A 25,954-nucleotide genomic window follows, 5' to 3' on the forward strand; every position below is an offset into this window, starting at 1 on the left:
AACTTGATTGAATTATACAAGTTCCTGGATGACCTTGACAAGGTGGATGATTAAACGATGTTTCCTCCTGTAGGTGAGCCCAGAACTAGGGGGCACTGTTTTAAAATTAGGGACCACATTTAGGGAACGGCGATGAGGAGGATTATTTTCTCTCAGAGGGTTGTACGACTTTGGAAATCTTTGCCTAAGGAAGTGGTAGAAGTGGGGTAACTGGGGCGTCATTCTCCGACCCCCCGCCGGGTCGGAGAATCGCCGGGGGCTGGCGTGAATCTCGCCCCCGCCGGTTGCCGAAGTCTCCGGCACCGGATATTCGGCGGGGGCGGGAATCGGGCCGCGCCGGTTGGCGGCCCCCCCCCCGCTGGATTCTCCGGCCCGGATGGGCTGAAGTCCCGCCGATAAATTGCCTGTCCCGCCGGCGTGGATTAAACCACCTTTTGAACGGCGGGGCAAAGCGGCGTGGGCGGGCTCCGGGGTCCTGGGGCACGGGGCGCGGGGCGATCTGGCCCGGGGGGTGCCCCCACGGTGGCCTGGCCCGCGATCGGGGCCCACCGATCCGCCGGCGGGCCTATGCCGTGGGGGCACTCTTTCCCTTCCGCCTCCGCCACAGTCTCCACCATGGCGGAGGCGGAAGAGACTCCCTCCACTGCGCATGCGTGGGAAACTGTCAGCGGCTGCTGACGCCCCTGCGCATGCGCCGCCCCGAGATGTCATTTCCGCGCCAGCTGGCGGGGCAACAAAGGCCGTTTCCGCCAGCTGGCGGGGCGGAAATTCCTCCGGCGTCGGCCTAGCCCCTCAATGTTGGGGCTCGGTCCCCAAAGATGCGGAGCATTCCGCACCTTTGGGTCGGCGCGATGCCTGTCTGATTGACGCCGTTTTGGGCGCCATTCGGCGGACATCGCGCCGTTTCAGGAGAATTTCGTCCCTGAATTTTTTTAAGGTGGAAGTAGATAGATTCTTGTTAGGCAAGGGAATCAAAGGTTATCGAGGACAGTTGGGAATGTGGAATTCATAACACAAACAGATCAGCCATGATCTTAGTAAATGCCCCTATTTCACTGTAGAATTTACAGTGCAGAAGGAGGCCATTCGGCCCATCGAGTCTATACAGGCTCTTGGAAAGAGCACCCTACCCAAGGTCAACACCTCCACCCTATCCCCATAATCCAGTAACCCCACCCAACACTAAGGGCAATTTTGGACACTCAGGGCAATTTATCATGGCCAATCCACCTAACCTGCACATCTTTGGACTGTGGGAGGAAACCGGAGCACCCGGAGGAAACCCACGCACACACGGGGAGGATGTGCAGACTCCGCACAGGCAGTGACCCAAGCCGGAATCGAACCTGGGACCCTGGAACTGTGAAGCAATTGTGCTATCCACAATGCTACCGTGCTGCCCGATATAAAAGCAGGGAAGTTAAGGTGAACCTTTATAAAGAACAAAGAACAAAGGACAAAGAAAAGTACAGCACAGGAACAGGCCCTTCGGCCCACCAAGCCTGTGCCAACCATGCTGCCCGTCTAAACTAAAATCTTCTACACTTCCGGGGTCCATATCCCTCTATTCCCATCCGATTCATGTATTTGTCAAGATGCCCCTTAAACGTCACTATCATCCCCGCTTCCACCACCTCCTCCGGCAGATAGTTCCAGGCCCCCACTACCCAGGAGCAATGGCCTGCTCCTCCATTTAATAAGATCATGGTTGATCTGTTTGTGTTATGAATTCCACATTCCCAACTGTCCACGATAACCTTCGATTACCTTGCCTAACAAGAATCTATCTACTTCCACCTTAAAAAAATTCAGTTACCCCACTTCTACCACTTCTTTAGGCAAAGATTTCCAAAGTCGTACATGTGTAAAAAACTTCCCTCGTACATCTCCTCTAAACCTTGCCCCTCGCACCTTAAACCTATGGCCCCTAGTAATTGACCCCTCTACCCTGGGAAAAAGCCTCTAACTATCCACTCTGTTTATGCCCCTCATAATTTTGTAGACCTCCATCAGGTCAGCCCTCAACCTCCGTCGTTCCAGTGAGAACAAACTGAGTTTATTCAACCTCTCCCCATAGCTAATGCCCTCAATAGCAGGCAACATCCTGGTAAATCTCTTCTGCATCCTCTCTGAAGCCTCCACATCCTTCTGGTAGTGTGGCGACCAGAATTGAACACTGTACTCCAAGTGTGGCCGAACTAAGGTTCTGTACAACTGCAACATGACTTGCCAATTTTTATGCTCAATGCCCCGGCCAATGAAAGCAAGCATGCCGTATGCCTTCTTGACTACCTTCTCCACCTGTGTTGTCCCTTTCAGTGACCTGTGGACCTTTACACCTAGATAAAACATTTGTTCAGTCTCAACTAGAACATTGTGTCAAATTCTTGACACTGCACTTGGGGATTTTTGTTCATTCTTCTTTGGAATATGAGCTTCACTGCCAAGAACAGCATTTGCTGCCCATTTTTACTTGCCTGCCCTTGAACCTATTGGCTTGTTGTGCCATTTCAAAGTGCAGTTAAGAATCATGGATCTGGAGCCACATGTAAACCAGGACAGGTAATTGCAGCAAACTTGCTTCCCTAAAAGACATTAATAAACCAGATTGCTTTACAACAATCGATGATAACAGTCATGGTCAAAATTTCCCAGCATTGCATTCCAGATTTGTTCATTGAATTTAATTCCGTCAGGTACAGTGTTCGGATTTGAACCCATATTCCCAGAGGATTAACTTGGACTTCTGGATTAGGAATCCAGTGACATTACCACTAAACCACCATTTCCCCATGGATGGACGTGAAGACATTATGGAGAGTACAGAAAAGATTTATGGGAATGGTTCCAGGAATGAGAGCCTTCAGTTATATAAATAGAATTGAAAGGCTGGAGAGCTGTTACCCTGAGAGAAGAAAAGGTTGGTAGGAGATATCTTAAAAGCGTTGCAAATTCTGAGTAGAGAGTAAATAGAGAGAAACTGTTCCCATTAGCAGAATGGTTGAGAACCAAAGGTGACATGAGGAAAAACTTTTTCATGCAGCCTGTGCATATGGCAAACTTAATTCCAACTTTCAAAATGGAATTGGATAATTATCCATTGTGAAAGAATTGACAGGCTGGAGGTAAAAGGTGGAGGAGTTCATAGAATCATAGAATTTACAGTGCAGAAGGAGGCCATTCGGCCCATCGAGTATGAATGGCTGAGTTGCCCTTGCAGAGAGTCAGCATGAACCCGATGGGGCAAATGACCTTCTTCCATGCTGTAAACATTCTATAATTCTACTTCCCCAAACTGCTGTCTGCTGTGGCCCACAGCAGAAGTATGTGCACATAATGTGAACCCCATTTTGGATGTGAACCAGCTCCCAGAGTGCTGGTGTTACAGAGCCAAATTATATGGCTGATATTTTTCAGTTGTTTGTAAAGTCACAGAATTATATTAAAATTATAAATAAAGCTGGTGTTTATTTTCATTCCTAAAATATTGCCTTGGTGACTTGTTTTTAAATCTGTCAAAATATTAAAGGTAACACAGGATTTATGTTCAAAATCCAGGACCTTAAGTTGGAGGAATGAGGTTCCTGCTTTAAGGCAAGAGAAAAGGCTAAGACCCACAACACTTTTTAGTGTTGTGGATTTAGCATTTCTTAAAACATTGAATTAACATGCTAGGCTAAATGTTTGTATGTACAGAAACACTGAATTCAATTTCAAGTTTAATAAATGTTAATGCGTTATTGCGACCTTTATAATCAGCTACTTATTTGACCCTGACGTCTTTAAATTCTCTGAACGTTCTAAAATTAATCAGATATTTCATAGTGATTGTCTCCTTATCTACAAACAATGAACGATGATTGTTGCAATGATTTTGGTCATTGGCCTCATTGTTATTCCATAGGAGGCACAGGAACAGGAATCAATCAGTTTAAGGGGTGTTGCTATGTAAATTAGATTCTTTGAGGCTCATGTTTATTGAAATTGGTTTAACTAGGCTGATTTTCTGCCTCACAGCTATATTCTGCAGCTGTGATATGCTACAAACATAGATACAGAGCCAACACAAAAAGTCTGATAGCATTAAAGGGCAATATTTTACTTTACTGTGCAGGACATAGCAATTTTTAGCTGGTACAAGATACTTTTCCAAAAATATTTCCCCTCTGGTGGTTAACACTTCCTTTGAATATGTTAACGGCTCTCTCGCAATCTCTCCAGTTGGCATTTTGTATGTTGACAACTGGAGTGATCAATGAATAGGAGCTGGTGATATTTACACAAAGCCTAGTTGCTGAAGGAGAGAACAAGGGAGTTGTCAGCTGGCAATGTTGGACTAGGCTCAGAATTTAGCTGGCCTTATCTCCAATGTTGAGGGTCCAAAAACACAAGTAGGTGCTGGGTTATGATTAACCAGCTCGCAGTCATCTGATTGGCCACTTTCGTCAGCAACAGCCCAACATTGGCACTCAAGGTCATGGAAATTTGGCATGCAATAGTTGAGACTATTTTCAACTGGCAGTTTATTGCATGGAAAAATTCGGCTTCTCTGCTGATTGCAGTGAAATAAATATTTTTTTTGCCAAAAATGCCATTCAAGTCAAGTCATAAAATATTCCATTCATAAGATGCACATTCCTCAGCAAAAATAGTGGTGGAAATATTCTGAGTTCAGCATTCTGTAATTCCTTTGCGATGGCAGCTCCTGCAAATGAGTCGCTGTGCGCTATGCTAAAATATCTCCAGCAATCTTTCCTCCAAGCTTGTGCAGGTGAACACTTTGTGATGTGAGCTGATAATATCCTCTGCTGCACAGCCGGCTGTTGCGCAATGTTGTCAATTGCCTGGAAATTATTCAAATTATTTTCTGCTTACAAGTCGTCCATCAGCCAATCTCAGCTACTGTCTCGGTCCAAGGGTGCAGTAAAGTAAAACAAATGAAAGTTTTATTTCAACTGCAATCAGTACAAGTGTTATAAAATGCAACATTAAAATAAACCGTCTCCATCAACTCTTTACACAGAATGTTATCTCCAACAGCGGTTCTTAAACTGGTGTCCGCAAAATATTTGCGTGGTAGCTGGAGGTGATCTTGGGTCGATCCAGGAGATGGGAAAGGAATGCAGCTGCCACATGTGCAGCACAGGCTGGAATCCTGTGCTCCTGCTGGTAGAGAGCTTGGAGGTGGGACCAGGCATTTACATAGACCAGAACCACCCCTCCCAATTAGCCAGCAGCTCCTGATAGGTGAGACTTCTGCCCCCATCATCTTGATTCAAGTGGATGACCTGCCTCTGGCCTCACCACTGCCTGAATGGATTGTGGTTCAGCGGGCCTTCCTGAAAAGAGGCAGCTCTACAGCCGGCAGGCGTGATCCCCGACACCTCAACAGGATTCCACTCACAGCGTGGGTTGCCTGTGTCATCTAGCAGCGGGATGCATGTAAAGTAACACTGAAACCCTCGCAGACACGGGGTGAATGTGCAAACTCCTCACGGACAGTGACCCAGGGTCGGGATTCGAACCTGGGTCCTCAGCGCCGTGGGCAGCAATGCTAACCACTGTACCACCGTGCTGCCCCTTTCTTTTCACTATTGATTACTCACTGTATCGCTTAGGTCATAGGATGTTGTGTCTCCATCTTGTGGATTTGGCATTCATCACTCCCAGTGGTGAGTTGGCACACTGCACAGGCAGTGTTGTTGCATGTTGCTCCTGGTTTTGTAAGTGTTGTGCTTAATGTTGTTGATATGTCACCACTTGTTGGTGATGCTGTTGATGGTGTCTCACTGGGTAGTGGTGCTGTTGGTGTCGTGAATGAGTTTTTTCAATGTGGGCTCTGTTTCTTCTCATTTGCCGCCCCCCCCCCCCCAGTTTCAGTCTCAATGATTTATGGCTTTGGAGTCTTAGTTTCACCAGCAACTTTACTTAGATTCCAGGTTTTCATGATTAGATCCCACGCATGTAATGTTTGTCCTTTCAACAGCTCAGACAGAGATTTAGCAAGCTTGTTGAAGTGTTGATCTCCTTCTACCTGTCCATCAGTCAGTGGCTGTTGTACTTCCTCCTGGTCAGTTGGATGGAGTATCTTGCTTGGCAGAGCTATCTTATACTTTCTTCCATTTAACAGCTCTGCGTGCAATTACATGTCAGCCTTCAGAGGTGTAAATCGGACGCTAAGGCACGGCCTGGGTCTTCCTTTGCCTCTCAACATTTTGTGAGACTTCTCTTGACCATTTGGATGTGTCTTTCTATAAAGCAGCAGCACCCTTGGGTAATGTAGTAATGATGTTGAACCCATACTATTCAGCAAATTCCTTAAATTCTCTGGAGGACCTGGATTTCCTTTGTCACATGTTTCTCTTTCAGAAATCCCTTGCTCAACAAACAGAACTCATACTGCTGAGATAATTATTGCTCTCAAATCTTTCACCTTTCAAATAAAATGGAACTTTGAGTAGTAGCCTGCAATTATGAGAAACCATTCTTGATTGTGTATGAATAAATTGACTCCCACAGTATGCCATGGTCTGAGTGGCACCCCAATAGTGATCATCTCCTCTTTCATAGAATTATAGACTTTTACAATACAGAAGGAGGCCATTCAGACCATCATATCTGCACAAGCTCCCAAAAGAGCTACCTAGCTGGCCATTCCCCAGCCCCATCCCTAAAGCCCTCTAAATTTGTCACTTTCTAATATGTATCCAGGTCTCTTTTGAAACCTCCGATGGAATCCACCTCTGCCACTCTCCAGGCAGCGCATTCCAAACCCCAACAACTCACTGAATAAAGAAGTTTCTCTTCATCTCACTCCTAGCTCTCTTGCTGACCATCTTGAAATTGTGATCCCTAGTCACTGACATATCAACTAGTGAAAACAGAATATCCCTCTTTGGGGGCAGCACGTGTGGATAGAACAATTGCTTCACAGCTCCAGGGTCCCAGGTTCGATTCCAGGCTTGGGTCACTGTCTGTGCGGAGTCTGCACGTTCTCCCCGTGTCTGTGTGGGTTTCCTCCGGGTGCTCCGGTTTCCTCCCACAGTCCAAAGATGTGCCGGTTAAGCGGATTGGCCATGATAAATTGCCCTTAGTGTCCAAAATTGCCCTTAGTGTTGGGTGGGGTTACTGGGTTATGGGGATAGGGTGGGGTGCTCTTTCTAAGAGCCGGTGCTGACTCGATGGGCCAAATGGCCTCCTTCTGCACTGTAAATTCTATGATTCTTTACCCTGTCAAAATTGTTCGCCATTTTGAACACGTCAATAAGGTCACCTCTTAATCTTCTCTGTTCTATGGAGAACAAGCCCATTTTCTCTAATCTTTCCTTGTATCTAAAATTCCTCATTCCTGGTATCGTTCACATAAATCTCCTCTGCACTCTCTCGTGGGCTTCAACGTCCTTCCTTAAACAAGGGGTGGGATTCTCCACTCCCACGCCGAAGTGGCCGCGCCGTCGTGAACGCACATGCGTGGTTGCCGTCCTGTCCAAGTCCGCCCCGCAAGAAGATGGGGGACGGATCTTGCGGGGCCGCGGAAGGAAGGAGGTCCTCCTTCAGAGAGGATGGCCCGACGATCGGTGGGCACCGATCGCGGGCCACCCCACATTCAAGGTGAAGCCCGGTGCAGGATCCCCCCTCGCCCCCCCACAGGCCGCCCCCCCCAGCATTCATGCACCGCCCATGACTGCAGCGACCAGGTGTGGATGGCGCCGGGGGGAACCCGCCGTTTTGGCCTGGCCGCTCGGCCCATCCGGGCCTCAGAATAGCGGGGGTGCCGGAGAATCGCCATTTTCGGTGTCTCTGGCGATTCTCCGGCCTGCGGCCCGCGAAACTCGACCAGGCCGTTCCCGCCGCTTGGGAGAATCGAGGGAGGGCGTCGGACCGGCATCCCCGGAAATCTTGGCGGCCCAGGCGATTCTCCCAACCGGCGTGGGAGTGGAGAATCACGCCCAAGGTGCCCAGAACTGAACACAATGGGCGAAATTCTCCCCCAACGGCGGGATGCCCGCCGACTGGCGCCAAAGCCGGCGCAAATCAGACGGGCAGCGCGCCGGCAAAATGGTGCGGAAGTCTCCGCATCTTTGGCTGCCTAGCCCCAACATTGAGGGGCTAGGCCGACGCCGGAGGGATTTCCGCCCCGCCAGCTGGCGGAAATGGCATTTGTTGCCCCGCCAGCTGGCGCGGAAATGCGGCGCATGCGCGGGAGCGTCAGCGGCCGCTGTCAGTTTCCCCGCGCATGCGCGGGAGCGTCAGCGGCCGCCGAAAGTTTCCCGCGCATGTGCAGTGGGGAGAGTCTCTTCCGCCTCCGCCATGGTGGAGGCCGTAGCGGAGGCGGAAGGGAAAGAGTGCCCCCACGGCACAGGCCCGCCCGCGGATCGGTGGGCCCCGATCGCGGGCCAGGCCACCGTGGGGGCACCCCCCGGGGTCAGATCGCCCCGCGCCCCCCCCCAGGACCCCGGAGCCCGCCCACGCTGCCTGGTCCCGCCGGTAAATACCAGGTTTGATTTACGTCGGCGGGACAGGCAATTCCTGGGCGGGACTTCGGCCCATCCGGGCCGGAGAATCCAGCGGGGGGTCCCGCCAACCGGCGCGGCTGGATTCCCGCCCCCGCCCAATCTCCGGGAGCGGAGACTTCGGCGGGGGCGGGATTCACGGCGGCCAACGGCCATTCTCCGACCCGGCGGGGGGTCGGAGAATGACGCCCAATATTCCAAATGTGGTCTGACCAATGATTTGTCAAAGTGTAGCATCACTTCCTTGCTTTTATACTCTATGCCTCTATTTATAAACCCAAGGATTGTATGTCTTCTCAACAACCTTTTCAGCTTGCCTGGCCACCAAAAGAGACTTATGCATTTGAACTCCGAGGTCGCTCTGCTTCTGTACTCCCCTCAATATTTTCCCATTGAACCTGTATTGTCTCCCCATGTTTCTTCTCCCAGAATGCATTACCTCACATTTCTCTACATTGAAATTCATCTGCCAGGTGTCTGCCCTTTTGGTCAACTTGTCAATGTTCCTCTGAAGTCGATCAGCATCATCCTCACAATCCACTATTCTCCCGAGTTTAATATCATCTGCAAATTTAGATATTTTGCCCTCAATACCCATCTCTAAATCATTTATATAAATCAAAAAAAGCAAGGATCCAAACACTGAGCACTGGAGTTCACACCTTCCAACTTTTCTCCTGTTTGAGAAATGCTCATCTATTCCTACACCCTGTTTCCTATCTCTTAGCCAATTTCTAATCCATGCTGCCAAGGACCCATCAACACCAAGGCCGGGATTCTCCGATCCCGCTACTCCACTCCGAGTTCGGGACTCGGATACTCCGACCCGGCGAAAACCACGCCAATGCGGAGTGCGCCGCGCAGGTTGGATAATCGTCAGAAGTGGTGCGACGTGCTGGTCCCTGGGACTGCAGTGAATCTCCGGACCGAAGTCCCGCCGACGTGACTGATGCACTATCAATTACGGCGAGATGAGAGTAGAATGTAATCGAGGCTTTATTACACAGAGATGTGTGGCCTCCTACAGCTGCTTATGAAATGGCTGCTGTTCGGAGAGCACACACATTTACACTCCACCTACTGGGCGGAGCCAGCAGGCAGGGATCTACCCCCGTACCTGTAGTACAGGGGCCTTACCGTAGTACCCATATATACAATACAATACAACAGTGGTGACTACCACAGTGACCACAGGTCACGCCGGCGTAAATCAAACATCCTTTTAAATGGCGTCAACCAGTTGTGCTGGCTGATGCTGACGAAGGAAGAGGTAGGGGTCAGCGTGGGGGGGGCTCAGAGATGTCGAGATGGCACGGCCATGGCTGCGGGGGGTGCCGTTATTGGGGGCGGAGGCTGCCCAGGGCCGGAGGGGTCGTGGCGGTGTCGGTGTTGGTGGAGGGGTGGGGTGGAGGGGTGCCAGGGAGGCGTCGGGGTGCGAGGGTGGGTGGTAGTGTCAGGGAGGGGTCGGGGATAGGGGGCCGGGGAGGAGTGGTGTCGGGGAAGGGTGTCGTGGAGGGGTGCCGGGGAGGGGTGTCGGGTTGGGACTGGGGGGAGGGTTATGCATGGCTAGGTGTCAGCTGGCAACAGTGGTGACAATGTAGCCCATGGCACCTGGTTGCGGAAGGGGGTATGTGCAATGATGATATGTCGTCTGCCCCCCCCCCCCCTGCAGACCGTTATGTTTGGCCATCACCCAGCGATGTTGGCCGCCGTGGTGGGGTGACGGTCGCCCTGAACTTCTATGCCACGGGATTGTTCCAGTCGACAAGTGGGGACCTGTCCGGCATCTCGCAGGCATCGGTGCACAGGTGTATCCGTGCAGTGACTGACCCCCAGGTTCGAATCCCGACCCTGGGTCACTGTCCGTGAGGAGTTTGCACATTCTCCCCGTGTCTGCGAGGGTTTCAGTGTTACTTTACATGCATCCCGCTGCTAGATGACACAGGCAACCCACGCTGTGAGTGGAATCCTGTTGAGGTGTCGGGGATCACGCCTGCCGGCTGTAGAGCTGCCTCTTTTCAGGAAGGCCCGCTGAACCACAATCCATTCAGGCAGTGGTGAGGCCAGAGGCAGGTCATCCACTTGAATCAAGATGATGGGGGCAGAAGTCTCACCTATCAGGAGCTGCTGGCTAATTGGGAGGGGTGGTTCTGGTCTATGTAAATGCCTGGTCCCACCTCCAAGCTCTCTACCAGCAGGAGCACAGGATTCCAGCCTGTGCTGCACATGTGGCAGCTGCATTCCGATGGGATGTACATTGCCATGTGGCCACCATCAGATAACAGGGCCATGTACATGAGTAGGAAGGGGACCTACTTCATGAACATTCAGCTTGTCTGTGACCACCGGATGAGGATCCTGCACGTCCATGTCCGTTACCCAGGCAGTGTACATGACATGTTCATATTGGCACAATCGTTCATCCCCGCCATGTTTGACGGAAAGCGCACCCGGCTGCGGGGCTGGTTGCTGGGCCACAGGGATTACCCGCTGTGGTCATGGCTGATGACGCCTATGCGGAGGCCACGGACTGGTGTCCTATCCGTCCGTCCCCTGTGTGTGGGTGTCCTGGGCGTCCGTCCCCTGCGTGTGGGTGTCCTATCCGTCCGTCCCCTGTGTGTGGGTGTCCTGTCCGTCCGTTCCCTGTGTGTGGGTGTCCTGTCCGTCCGTCCCCTGTGTGTGGGTGTCCTGGGCGTCCGTCCCCTGTGTGTGGGTGTCCTGGGCGTCCGTCCCCTGTGTGTGGGTGTCCTGGGCGTCCGTCCCCTGTGTGTGGGTGTCCTGGGCGTCCGTCCCCTGTGTGTGGGTGTCCTATCCGTCCGTCCCCTGTGTGTGGGTGTCCTGGGCGTCCGTCCCCTGTGTGTGGGTGTCCTATCCGTCCGTCCCCTGCGTGTGGGTGTCCTATCCGTCCGTCCCCTGTGTGTGGGTGTCCTGTCCGTCCGTTCCCTGTGTGTGGGTGTCCTGTCCGTCCGTCCCCTGTGTGTGGGTGTCCTGGGCGTCCGTCCCCTGTGTGTGGGTGTCCTGGGCGTCCGTCCCCTGTGTGTGGGTGTCCTGGGCGTCCGTCCCCTGTGTGTGGGTGTCCTGGGCGTCCGTCCCCTGTGTGTGGGTGTCCTATCCGTCCGTCCCCTGTGTGTGGGTGTCCTGGGCGTCCGTCCCCTGTGTGTGGGTGTCCTGGCCATCCGTCCCCTGTGTGTGGGTGTCCTGGGAATCCGTCCCCTGTGTGTGGGTGTCCTATCCGTCCGTCCCCTGTGTGTGGGTGTCCTGGCCATCCGTCCCCTGTGTGTGGGTGTCCTGGGCATCCGTCCCCTGTGTGTGGGTGTGCTATCCGTCCGTCCCCTGTGTGTGGGTGTCCTATCCGTCCGTCCCCTGTGTGTGGGTGTCCTGGGCATCCGTCCCCTGTGTGTGGGTGTGCTATCCGTCCGTCCCCTGTGTGTGGGTGTCCTGGGCGTCCGTCCCCTGTGTGTGGGTGTCCTGGCCATCCGTCCCCTGTGTGTGGGTGTCCTATCCGTCCGTCCCCTGTGTGTGGGTGTCCTGGGCGTCCGTCCCCTGTGTGTGGGTGTCCTGGGCGTCCGTCCCCTGTGTGTGGGTGTCCTGGGCATCCGTCCCCTGTGTGTGGGTGTCCTGGGCATCCGTCCCCTGTGTGTGGGTGTCCTGGGCGTCCGTCCCCTGTGTGTGGGTGTCCTGGGCGTCCGTCCTATCCGTCCGTCCCCTGTGTGTGGGTGTCCTGGCCATCCGTCCCCTGTGTGTGGGTGTCCTATCCGTCCGTCCCCTGTGTGTGGGTGTCCTATCCGTCCGTCCCCTGTGTGTGGGTGTCCTGGGCGTCCGTCCCCTGTGTGTGGGTGTCCTGGGCGTCCGTCCCCTGTGTGTGGGTGTCCTGGGCGTCCGTCCCCTGTGTGTGGGTGTCCTGGGCATCCGTCCCCTGTGTGTGGGTGTCCTGGGCATCCGTCCCCTGTGTGTGGGTGTCCTGGGCGTCCGTCCCCTGTGTGTGGGGGTCCTGGGCGTCCGTCCCCTGTGTGCGGGTGTCCTGGGCGTCTGTCCCCTGTGTGTGGGTGTCCTCGGCGTCCGTCCCCTGTGTGTGGGTGTCCTATCCGTCCGTCCCCTGTGTGTGGGTGTCCTGGGCATCCGTCCCCTGTGTGTGGGTGTCCTGGGCGTCCGTCCCCTGTGTGTGGGTGTCCTGGGCATCCGTCCCCTGTGTGTGGGTGTCCTGGGCATCCGTCCCCTGTGTGTGGGTGTCCTGGGCGTCCGTCCCCTGTGTGTGGGTGTCCTATCCGTCCGTCCCCTGTGTGTGGGTGTCCTATCCATCCGTCCCCTGTGTGCGGGTGTCCTATCCGTCCGTCCCCTGTGTGTGGGTGTCCTGGGCATCCGTCCCCTGTGTGTGGGTGTCCTGGGCGTCCGTCCCCTGTGTGTGGGTGTCCTATCCGTCCGTCCCCTGTGTGTGGGTGACCTGGGCGTCCGTCCCCTGTGTGTGGGTGTCCTATCCGTCCGTCCCCTGTGTGTGGGTGTCCTATCCGTCCGTCCCCTGTGTGTGGGTGTCCTGGGCGTCCGTCCCCTGTGTGTGGGTGTCCTATCCGTCCGTCCCCTGTGTGTGGGTGTCCTGGCCATCCGTCCCCTGTGTGTGGGTGTCCTGGGCGTCCGTCCCCTGTGTGTGGGTGTCCTGGGCGTCCGTCCCCTGTGTGTGGGTGTCCTGGGTGTCCGTCCCCTGTGTGTGGGTGTCCTATCCGTCCGTCCCCTGTGTGTGGGTGTCCTGGGCGTCCGTCCCCTGTGTGTGGGTGTCCTGGGCGTCCGTCCCCTGTGTGTGGGTGTCCTATCCGTCCGTCCCCTGTGTGTGGGTGTCCTGGGCGTCCATCCCCTGTGCGTGGGTGTCCTATCCGTCCGTCCCCTGTGTGTGGGTGTCCTGGGCGTCCGTCCTCTGTGTGTGGGTGTCCTGGGCGTCCGTCCCCTGTGTGTGGGTGTCCTGGGCATCCGTCCCCTGTGTGTGGGTGTCCTGGGCGTCTGTCCCCTGTGTGCGGGTGTCCTGGGCATCCGTCCCCTGTGTGTGGGTGTCCTATCCGTCCGTCCCCTGTGTGTGGGTGTCCTGGGCATCCGTCCCCTGTGTGTGGGTGTCCTATCCGTCCATCCCCTGTGTGTGGGTGTCCTGGGTGTCCGTCCCCTGTGTGTGGGTGTCCTGGGCGTCCGTCCCCTGTGTGTGGGTGTCCTGGGCATCCATCCCCTGTGTGTGGGTGTCCTATCCGTCGGTCCCCTGTGTGTGGGTGTCCTGGGCATCCGTCCCCTGTGTGTGGGTGTCCTATCCGTCCATCCCCTGTGTGTGGGTGTCCTGGGCGTCCGTCCCCTGTGTGTGGGTGTCCTGGGCGTCCGTCCCCTGTGTGTGGGTGTCCTATCCGTCCGTCCCCTGTGTGTGGGTGTCCTGGGCATCCGTCCCCTGTGTGTGGGTGTCCTGGGCGTCCGTCCCCTGTGTGTGGGTGTCCTGGGCGTCCGTCCCCTGTGTGTGGGTGTCCTATCCGTCCGTCCCCTGTGTGTGGGTGTCCTGGGCGTCCGTCCCCTGTGTGTGGGTGTCCTATCCGTCTGTCCCCTGTGTGTGGGTGTCCTATCCGTCCGTCCCCTGTGTGTGGGTGTCCTGGGCGTCCGTCCCCTGTGTGTGGGTGTCCTGGGCGTCCATCCCCTGTGTGTGGGTGTCCTATCCGTCCGTCCCCTGTGTGTGGGTGTCCTGGCCATCCGTCCCCTGTATGTGGGTGTCCTGGGCGTCTGTCCCCTGTGTGTGGGTGTCCTATCCGTCCGTCCCCTGTGTGTGGGTGTCCTATCCGTCCGTCCCCTGTGTGTGGGTGTCCTGGGCGTCCGTCCCCTGTGTGTGGGTGTCCTGGGCGTCCGTCCCCTGTGTGTGGGTGTCCTGGGCGTCCGTCCCCTGTGTGTGGGTGTCCTGGGCGTCCGTCCCCTGTGTGTGGGTGTCCTGGGCATCCGTCCCCTGTGTGTGGGTGTCCTGGGCGTCCGTCCCCTGTGTGTGGGTGTCCTGGGCGTCCGTCCCCTGTGTGTGGGTGTCCTGGGCGTCTGTCCCCTGTGTGTGGGTGTCCTCGGCGTCCGTCCCCTGTGTGTGGGTGTCCTATCCGTCCGTCCCCTGTGTGTGGGTGTCCTGGGCATCCGTCCCCTGTGTGTGGGTGTCCTGGGCGTCCGTCCCCTGTGTGTGGGTGTCCTGGGCATCCGTCCCCTGTGTGTGGGTGTCCTGGGCATCCGTCCCCTGTGTGTGGGTGTCCTGGGCGTCCGTCCCCTGTGTGTGGGTGTCCTATCCGTCCGTCCCCTGTGTGTGGGTGTCCTATCCATCCGTCCCCTGTGTGCGGGTGTCCTATCCGTCCGTCCCCTGTGTGTGGGTGTCCTGGGCATCCGTCCCCTGTGTGTGGGTGTCCTGGGCGTCCGTCCCCTGTGTGTGGGTGTCCTATCCGTCCGTCCCCTGTGTGTGGGTGACCTGGGCGTCCGTCCCCTGTGTGTGGGTGTCCTATCCGTCCGTCCCCTGTGTGTGGGTGTCCTATCCGTCCGTCCCCTGTGTGTGGGTGTCCTGGGCGTCCGTCCCCTGTGTGTGGGTGTCCTATCCGTCCGTCCCCTGTGTGTGGGTGTCCTGGCCATCCGTCCCCTGTGTGTGGGTGTCCTGGGCGTCCGTCCCCTGTGTGTGGGTGTCCTGGGCGTCCGTCCCCTGTGTGTGGGTGTCCTGGGTGTCCGTCCCCTGTGTGTGGGTGTCCTATCCGTCCGTCCCCTGTGTGTGGGTGTCCTGGGCGTCCGTCCCCTGTGTGTGGGTGTCCTGGGCGTCCGTCCCCTGTGTGTGGGTGTCCTATCCGTCCGTCCCCTGTGTGTGGGTGTCCTGGGCGTCCATCCCCTGTGAGTGGGTGTCCTATCCGTCCGTCCCCTGTGTGTGGGTGTCCTGGGCGTCCGTCCCCTGTGTGTGGGTGTCCTGGGCGTCCGTCCCCTGTGTGTGGGTGTCCTGGGCATCCGTCCCCTGTGTGTGGGTGTCCTGGGCGTCTGTCCCCTGTGTGCGGGTGTCCTGGGCATCCGTCCCCTGTGTGTGGGTGTCCTATCCGTCCGTCCCCTGTGTGTGGGTGTCCTGGGCATCCGTCCCCTGTGTGTGGGTGTCCTATCCGTCCATCCCCTGTGTGTGGGTGTCCTGGGTGTCCGTCCCCTGTGTGTGGGTGTCCTGGGCGTCCGTCCCCTGTGTGTGGATGTCCTGGGCATCCATCCCCTGTGTGTGGGTGTCCTATCCGTCGGTCCCCTGTGTGTGGGTGTCCTGGGCATCCGTCCCCTGTGTGTGGGTGTCCTATCCGTCCATCCCCTGTGTGTGGGTGTCCTGGGCGTCCGTCCCCTGTGTGTGGGTGTCCTGGGCGTCCGTCCACTGTGTGTGGGTGTCCTGTCCGTCCGTCCCCTGTGTGTGGGTGTCCTGGGCATCCGTCCCCTGTGTGTGGGTGTCCTGGGCGTCCGTCCCCTGTGTGTGGGTGTCCTATCCGTCCGTCCCCTGTGTGTGGGTGTCCTATCCGTCCGTCCCCTGTGTGTGGGTGTCCTGGGCGTCCGTCCCCTGTGTGTGGGTGTCCTATCCGTCTGTCCCCTGTGTGTGGGTGTCCTATCCGTCCGTCCCCTGTGTGTGGGTGTCCTGGGCGTCCGTCCCCTGTGTGTGGGTGTCCTGGGCGTCCATCCCCTGTGTGTGGGTGTCCTATCCGTCCGTCCCCTGTGTGTGGGTGTCCTGGCCATCCGTCCCCTGTATGTGGGTGTCCTGGGCGTCTGTCCCCTGTGTGTGGGTGTCCTCGGCGTCCGTCCCCTGTGTGTGGGTGTCCTATCCGTCCGTCCCCTGTGTGTGGGTGTCCTGGGCATCCGTCCCCTGTGTGTGGGTGTCCTGGGCGTCCGTCCCCTGTGTGTGGGTGTCCTGGGCATCCGTCCCCTGTGTGTGGGTGTCCTGGGCATCCGTCCCCTGTGTGTGGGTGTCCTGGGCGTCCGTCCCCTGTGTGTGGGTGTCCTATCCGTCCGTCCCCTGTGTGTGGGTGTCCTATCCATCCGTCCCCTGTGTGCGGGTGTCCTATCCGTCCGTCCCCTGTGTGTGGGTGTCCTGGGCATCCGCCCCCTGTGTGTGGGTGTCCTGGGCGTCCGTCCCCTGTGTGTGGGTGTCCTATCCGTCCGTCCCCTGTGTGTGGGTGACCTGGGCGTCCGTCCCCTGTGTGTGGGTGTCCTATCCGTCCGTCCCCTGTGTGTGGGTGTCCTATCCGTCCGTCCCCTGTGTGTGGGTGTCCTGGGCGTCCGTCCCCTGTGTGTGGGTGTCCTATCCGTCCGTCCCCTGTGTGTGGGTGTCCTGGCCATCCGTCCCCTGTGTGTGGGTGTCCTGGGCGTCCGTCCCCTGTGTGTGGGTGTCCTGGGCGTCCGTCCCCTGTGTGTGGGTGTCCTGGGTGTCCGTCCCCTGTGTGTGGGTGTCCTATCCGTCCGTCCCCTGTGTGTGGGTGTCCTGGGCGTCCGTCCCCTGTGTGTGGGTGTCCTGGGCGTCCGTCCCCTGTGTGTGGGTGTCCTATCCGTCCGTCCCCTGTGTGTAGGTGTCCTGGGCGTCCATCCCCTGTGTGTGGGTGTCCTATCCGTCCGTCCCCTGTGTGTGGGTGTCCTGGGCGTCCGTCCCCTGTGTGTGGGTGTCCTGGGCGTCCGTCCCCTGTGTGTGGGTGTCCTGGGCATCCGTCCCCTGTGTGTGGGTGTCCTGGGCGTCTGTCCCCTGTGTGCGGGTGTCCTGGGCATCCGTCCCCTGTGTGTGGGTGTCCTATCCGTCCGTCCCCTGTGTGTGGGTGTCCTGGGCATCCGTCCCCTGTGTGTGGGTGTCCTATCCGTCCATCCCCTGTGTGTGGGTGTCCTGGGTGTCCGTCCCCTGTGTGTGGGTGTCCTGGGCGTCCGTCCCCTGTGTGTGGGTGTCCTGGGCATCCGTCCCCTGTGTGTGGGTGTCCTATCCGTCTGTCCCCTGTGTGTGGGTGTCCTATCCGTCCGTCCCCTGTGTGTGGGTGTCCTGGGCGTCCGTCCCCTGTGTGTGGGTGTCCTGGGCGTCCGTCCCCTGTGTGTGGGTGTCCTGGGCGTCCGTCCCCTGTGTGTGGGTGTCCTATCCGTCCGTCCCCTGTGTGTGGGTGTCCTATCCGTCCGTCCCCTGTGTGTGGGTGTCCTATCCGTCCGTCCCCTGTATGTGGGTGTCCTGGGCGTCCGTCCCCTGTGTGTGGGTGTCCTGGGCGTCCGTCCCCTGTGTGTGGGTGTCCTGGGCGTCCGTCCCCTGTGTGTGGGTGTCCTGGGCGTCCGTCCCCTGTGTGTGGGTGTCCTATCCGTCTGTCCCCTGTGTGTGGGTGTCCTGTCCGTCCGTTCCCTGTGTGTGGGTGTCCTGGGCATCCGTCCCCTGTGTGTGGGTGTCCTGGGCGTCCATCCCCTGTGTGTGGGTGTCCTATCCATCCGTCCCCTGCGTGTGGGTGTCCTGGGCATCCGTCCCCTGTCTGTGGGTGTCCTGGCCATCCGTCCCCTGTGTGTGGGTGTCCTGGCCATCCGTCCCCTGTGTGTGGGTGTCCTGGGCGTCCGTCCCCTGTGTGTGGGTGTCCTGGGCGTCCGTCCCCTGTGTGTGGGTGTCCTGGGCGTCCGTCCCCTGTGTGTGGGTGTCCTGGGTGTCCATCCCCTGTGTGTGGGTGTCCTGGGTGTCCATCCCCTGTGTGTGGGTGTCCTGGGTGTCCATCCCCTGTGTGTGGGTGTCCTATCCGTCCGTCCCCTGCGTGTGGGTGTCCTGGGCGTCCGTCCCCTGTGTGTGGGTGTCCTGGGCGTCCGTCCCCTGTGTGTGGGTGTCCTGTCCGTCAGTCCCGTGTGTGGGTGTCCTGGGCATCCGTCCCCTGTGTGTGGGTGTCCTGGGCGTCCATTCCCCTGTGTGTGGGTGTCCTGGGCATCCATTCCCTGTGTGTGGGTGTTCTGGACGTCCATTCCCTGCGTGATAGTGTCCTGGGCGTTCGGCTCCATGTGCGGGTGTCCGGGGCATCCGTCCCCTGCATGTGGGTGTCTTATCCGTTCGACCCTGTATGTGGGTGTCCTGGGCATCCGTCCCCTGTGTGTGGGTGTCCTGGGCGTTCGTCCCCTGCGTGTGGGTGTCCTGGGCATCCATCCCCTTTGTGTGGGTGTCCTGGGCGTTCGTCCCCTGCGTGCGGGTGTCCTGGGTTGCTGTGTCGTGTGTGTCCGTCTCATCGGTGTAGGTCCCCTGTGTCGTGGTGTCCCGCCCGTCTGTGCCCTGTGTCTCCGTCCCCTGTGTTGTGGTGTTGTGACTCGACTGGGACAGGGGGCTGTTGCTGTGGCTGCCCTCCCCGTCGCTGGATGAGTCCCTAGGGCATTGCCGCCCTTGCACTGAATGGGGGCGGTCTACGCCTAATGGCCCGGGTCTGCATCCGCTGGGGCGGGTCGATCGCCGAGTGGTCCTGCAAGACACAATACAACATGCATGGTTAGACACGCAGACGGGGCGGAGGGGGGGGGGGGGGGAGGTGGGAGGGGGGGGGAAGGGGGACGGAAAGAGGGGAGGAAGGGGGATGGAAGGAGGGGGGAATGGGGGATGGAAGGGGGGAAAGGGGGGGTGGGGTTGAAGGGGGATGGGAGGGAGGGGAAGGGGGGATGGGAGGGGCCAGGGTTTAGAGAACCCCAAAGTGTATCATGGAGTTCACCTGACCCACAACGTTTAATAGATTGTGGTATGGGGAGCACACGGCCCACTCTACAGGTGTGGTACAGCAGAAATGGAAAGTATTTTTTGAAGCAAAACAATGTTTATTCTATGAATTCAAGTTAACCTTTTTGAAACATACAGTGAACATCTTTGCAACCATTAATTCAAATACAACCCCCAAAGAATACAACACTAAGTAATCCTTTAAAGCTTTCCTTTTAACATCCATAAGACTTAAAACACTTTTACCAGAAGCACATCAGGTTAAAGTCACTACTGTTATTAGTTTTAAATCACCAGGATCGATTTACAGGCTTTAGATTACAGAGACTCTAATAGACCTTCTGGCTGTGACTGCAGCTCTGAAAACGAAACTAAAACACACCCTGCAACAAACAGCCTAGAACGAAAGTAAAAAGCTGACAGACAGCCCAGCTCCACCCACTCTCGAACATCACTGCAGCAATAAACACCCATTTCTTAAAGGTACTCTCACTACAGATACTTATATACACCCCCATTTATGAACACCCAGTTCTTAAAGGTACTCTCACATGACATGTGACGCACATTTTTCTTGTAAATCTGATCCAATGGAGGGTGATCACTCTCCACTATGAACCTTCTCCCATTGAGATATGTTTGGAAATTCTCACATCGATACACAACTATGAAAAGCTTTCTTTCTATGTTGGCATAGCTGGTCTCAGCTGGCATTTTCTCTCTTGTACTAGGGTTACTTACATACTTTTTGTAGAAGTGTGTACTTGGAGAGTGTCAGGTTTCTCTTTGCTGTAATATGATAGCCTTGTCTTCTGGCAGACTACTTCTTTGAGTTTGTTGAAACTCCTCTTGTGTGATCCGAACCACTGGTATTCAACAAATTCTGTCATCAGCTCTCATAGAGCTGTGTCTTCTGACATGTGAGGTGAGATATAAAGGAAATCATGTATTGGATCAAGCCTCAGAAACTCTTTTATCCTCTGCTACTCTTGTCTCCAATTAGGTCTGCATTCTTTCCCCGTTCCCTCTCTCTCTCTTATCATTTGCTGCTGCTATCTCCAATCAGCTCTGTGCTATTCTCTCTCTCTCTTTTATCCTCTCCTGTGCTAACGTCTCCAATTAGGTCTGCACTCTTCTTCGCCATAATTCATTCAAACATACAGCAAGATTCAAAAGGAATTTGACTTTCTTCTGGTGGATGAGAGTTCACAGAAGCTAAATATTATCCCATTATATCCACTGACAGCCTTGAGCATACCTAGGTCAGATATTAAGTCGATTGCATAGACTGGTGTGATTCCCATCTAATGAACTCTAATACCTTAAAGCTCAACTCACAAGAGTTCACCTTACCACAGTTGTGATTAAATTTCTACTCTCTATACTGTCAAGCTTTATAATTCATCTGAGTCAGATTGCCCAGTTACTGTTTATTACACCAATTTGGAATTCAGTTGAGTTTCCCCAAATCTTTTTTCCCTTCGGAGCTTTAAAAGTTATCAAAGTCAAAAGGCTTCAATATCAACCATCTCAACTAATCTTATAGGAATGTGACAGGGCATTCTGTGGCTAATCGATATTGCAATAGGATTTGAAATTAAAGTTTAAAGGAAAAATATCAAGTTAATTAATTTTCAATAACCAACTGTAAACAAAATTCTGATATCCTACTTTTCTCGTTCACCTTTTTAATACAAATGTGATTATTTGTTCGCCGTAGCATACTTTAATTAATTTGAACTGGGCCAATATTTGTTAACCTTGAATTATGCACTCAAATATATACCAGCAAACTCATGTGTTGCTTCATAAATGTTCTGTACATGCTTAGATATCCAGAGATTGGAATGAACTGTGATTAAGCTATGCATGTTGCATAGTTACACCAGCTTGGATTTGTGGAATAGCAATCTGCAAATCCCGATTAATAACCCAGAGAATCTGAGTTCCAAACGTACTGTGGCATTTGCGAAACCTGGAAATGTAAAGTGGATTTATCATATGGGCAGCACGGTAGCATAGTGGTTAGCACAGTTGCTTCACAGCTCCAGAGTCCCATGTTCGATTCCCGGCTTGGGTCACTATCTAATTGGAGTCTGCACATTCTCTCCGTGTGTGCGTGGGTTTCTTCCGGGTACTCCGGTTTCCTCCCACAGTTCAAAGATGTGCAGGTTAGGTGGATTGGCCATGATAAATTTCCCTTAGTGTCCAAAAAGGTTAGGTGGGGTTACTGGGTTATGGGGATAGGGTGGAGGTGTGGGATTAAGTAGGGTGCTCTTTCCAAGGGCTGGTGTAGACTCGATGGACAAAATGGCCTCCTTCTGCACTGTAAATTCTATGAAATTCTATGACATTCTATGATTTCAGGAAATATTATCATGAACCTGTCAGATTGTTGAATTCCAATCGGTTTACCATTACCCTTCAGGGAAGGAACCTGCCATCCTTGCCCAAACTGGACCATATGTGACTTCAATTAGATGCCAATCTGACTGAGCAGCAACTGCCCTCTGATGTGACCTACCAAGTCTCTCAGTTGTATCAAAACATAGGCAACTGGTGTTGAGCAATAAACTAGCCTTTCGGGTGGCGCTAATGCAATTTCTATATTCTTTTTAAAACAAGATAAAATAAGATAATGGAATTTTGACTCAAAGGTGTAATAGAAACACATCCAGAAAGCAGAAATGTAATAAAATGTAGTCAGCACGAATTTCAAAAAGGGAAGATCATGTATGATGAAGCTTATTACATTCTTTGAAGTAACAGAAAGAGTAGACAAGGGTAATGCAGAAAATAGGATTTTGAAAAGGCATTTGAAAGGTACTGCATAGTAGACTCATGATTCAAGGTACAGGCTTGGCGAGTAAGAGGGAAATTAGCAGAATGATAGTAACCTGGCTGAAAAAACAGATAACAGAAAAGAGAGATTAAGGATAGTTATTAAGATTGGCAAATTTGGTTGGGAATTAACTTTTGCAAAGACTGGTGCTGGGGCCACTGTTACTCTTCATTTACATAAATGATTTGAACTTGGCAATGTTACAAGACTAGTTAGTGTTATAACTGGACTGAAAGGGCAGCATGGTCGCGCAGTGGGTTAGCACTGCGGCCTCACGGTGCCAAGGTTACAGGTTCAATTACGGCCCTGGATCACCGTCCATGTGGAGTTTGCACATTCTCCCCATGTTTGCGTGGGTTTCGCCCCCACAACCCAAAAGATGTGCAGGGTAGGTGGATTGGCCACGCTAAGTTGCCCCTTAATTGGAAAAAATGAATTGGGTACTCTAAATTTAAAAATAAATAAATAATTGGACTGCAATTCCCAGAATGGAACCCTGGTTCAAAAACTATAACTTTTATTCTTTTTATATAAAACATGGACGAACAGAGTCACAGGGCCACTAATTAGTTTTAATAACACGAAAACACATTTATTAAACATGAAAAAAATGGATTATCATCCAGTACTCCTTTATTTCCCTCCCTTAGTTTAGCAAATACACAGATTTAAAGATTAACAAGGATTACAAATTACATCGTAACATACAATGGTGTTATTAACACAAAATGTCCCTTTTAAGCACACAATATGAATGTGGTCAAATACACATACTCTGCTCTGAATCCAAATTAGTGTCTGTGGAATTCTCCTCAGAAATCCCCCAGATGATCGTCACATGAGAGTTTCCAAACTCCACTCCCAAAAATACACTTCAATATCTTCTCTCCTAATAATGCTTTCCCTCAGCATTTTGCATTCCAAAAGCCAGACCAGGTTTTACAAATTACACTTTCAAACAAAGCGTATGCTCCACTTTTAACAATAAATCCACAGGATTTCAAACCAACCCCATTAGGATTTCTTGGTCTTGACTGCTGTGCAAACTGCTCATAATTGCTTTAACTCTCGATTCCCAGACTGTATTAAAATTACATCAAAAGTTTTGGCTACATCCGAAGTCTGCTGTCCCACTTTAAATCTAGTTACTACTATTGCCTGTTTACTCTTCCTTGAATTCCTCTGAACAATACCTTGGTCTCTGGTCTCATAACTCCAGTCTCCTAAACACTCTTTCTGTCCCAAATCTCTGGTTATCTGGACTGTAACTTGTACTTTAGGAAGCCTGCTTCTTTGCAGCACCCATCCTGTCTAGTCTTCCTAGAGATGTTCACTCCTGAGATCCTGTCTCCAACTGTTCTCAAATTACCTAAATTAAAACTTAAAAAGTTTTTACCTTACAAGGACCTTCAGTTGCCAAGCAACACCCACATGTTCATGCATTTTATTTATTTTCCATACCGTAACCCTCTCTAGGCACAATAGAAATACCATTGGAACTCAACTAACCTCCACACATGTAAACATCTTTGTCCAGCATGAATCTACCTATAAGTTTTACCCTTCCAGGCACAGAAACATTAAATTAAGCACACCTAAAACTATACCTTATTTCTAATGTTTACCAATGCAAATATAAATCCCTTAAAACTACCTTTGTTTTCCTAACAGCAGTCAGAAGTACAATTTCAAAATTTGTGGTGACACCAATTTGGAAGGTATCATTAATACTGATGAAGACAGCGACAAATCTAAAGTTGACCAAAACTTGTAGAATGGTCATGTAATGACAAATTAATTAATTGTCGGTAAGTGTGATGTGGTACATTTCGGTAGGAAGAATAAGGAGACCTCACACTCCTTTGAGTGTCAAAATGAGTATAGGAGGAAACAAATCTAGGGGTACAGATGCACAAAGTGTTAAAAGAGATGGCACAGTTTAATAAGGAAATAATAAAGTAAATCAGGTACTTGGATTTTAGAGAACATTGGTTCGACCGTATTCCATGTACTCTGCGTGATTTTAATCTCCATGTTATAATATGTATGTAGCGTTATTAGAGAAGGCATAACAATAAGTTAAAGACATGACATGTGAAATGAGAAGTTATATCCATAAGGAAAGATTAAAGAGTTTGGCGCTCTTTTATCTATAGAACAGAATTTGTGGGGCAAACAAAGAAACATTTTTTTGATTATAAACGGGTTTGATAGGATGGATGTTTTTGCTCACAGGGAGTCCATTGGAGAGTATACATATAATCTATTTATTAATAAATGTAATAAGAAATTCAGGAGAAACATCTTTACTCAGAGATGTGAAACTCTCGGCCACAAGGAACAGTTGAGCTGACTAACAAAGCTGCATTTAAAGGGATGCTAGATATGTACACAAAGAATAAAAGAATAGAAGGTTATGCTAATAAGGAATGATGTCACAAGGTGAGAAGGGAATTTAAATCCTTTACATGCAATGAATATTCATTAAATCACAACTTTCAGTGATGCAATGCTACCTTTACGATTCAGTTGGTGGCATTGGGAATACAGTTCTTCATTTTCATGACCAGTTAAAGCTCACGGTGAGGAGACGACAGATCGTTTGAGGTGGAAAGTGAGTGTATTGCAGCTGCCTGCTACCACTTACCAATTTTGTTGCAAACGGGGTGAGGAGATTGATAAACAAAGTAGGAGAGGTTGATGGTAACTGAGGGAAGGGCAAGGTTGAGCTCAAGCAGGAATAGGGTGAGAACTATTTGCCCACAGGTGCAAGGTTTTTGTTGAAAGTAATGTCACCATTGGAGAACACACCCTTGTCAGGTTCCAGACGTCGATTGAGCTTCTGGAGAGAGAAAATGGGTCTCATCCTTCCGGTGTTTCTTGAGCCTTGGTTGGAGGAAGAATGGTGCAGAACAAGGATGGAATGAGATGTATTTAATCCATCAAATTCAAGGGGTGTAAATTTGGTGTACTATTGGTGTAGCATTCCATTGTTCGATTTAGTTGGTCCTTATCAAGGTCTCCTAGATCTTAATACACTACCCATTGTTCTGCAATTATCCCAAAGAACTAATATGAACCCTGGATATTTTTTTATCTGTTACCAACGATTGCTTTAAAAAACTCTCCCCTGATTCCCTTATATCTAACAACAAATACAATAATCTTATGGATTTCTTGTCAATCAAGACTCTTGGTCTGTAACATTGTAGGTAGCAGATGAGGAACATAGCAGCCATGAGAGAATGGCGGAGGAGACTTGATGGGCCGAATGGCCTAATTCTGTTCCTATATCTTCTGAACTCATAACACTGAGATCGTTCATTCAGTTGCTTCCACCATTTCCCTTTTTGAACCAAAGTACCCAGAATGGTCTACATGTCTAAATATTTGTTTGCTTGAATAAAATGTTTCCTCACAAATATATATTTCTCAATATAATTGTTCCTACCATTACTTGGAGGTTATTTTTTAGGTTTGGGACTTGAGTTTTTAATCAATGCTTTTAAATTGTACTGATGAGTTAGCCTCAAAAACATTGGGCGGGATTCTCTAAGCCCGGGGCCGGGCCGGAGATTCGCCATGACCAACACGAATCGTGCCACACCGCCCCGGCGCAACGCCAGTCGGGGGCCGCTCTACGGGGCTTCCCCCGGTGATTCTCGGCCCGGGATGGGCCGAGCGGCCATAACAAAAAACCCAAGTCCCGCAGGTGCCATTCTAGCCTGCTCTTAGCCGATGGGACCGCGGCGTGGAAGGGTCCAGGTGTGGCCTGTGGGGTGGGGGAGGGGGGTCTGACCCCGGAGGGAGCCTCTGTTGTGGCCTGGCCCGCAATTGGGGTCCACCGATCAGCAGGCCTTCCTCTCGGGCTGGGGGCATCCTTTCTTCTGCGCCGACCCTTTATCCCTGGAGCGGTGTGGGTCG

This window comes from Scyliorhinus torazame, chromosome 6, assembly GCF_047496885.1.
Source record: "Scyliorhinus torazame isolate Kashiwa2021f chromosome 6, sScyTor2.1, whole genome shotgun sequence".
NCBI classification, from domain to species: Eukaryota; Metazoa; Chordata; class Chondrichthyes; order Carcharhiniformes; family Scyliorhinidae; genus Scyliorhinus; species Scyliorhinus torazame.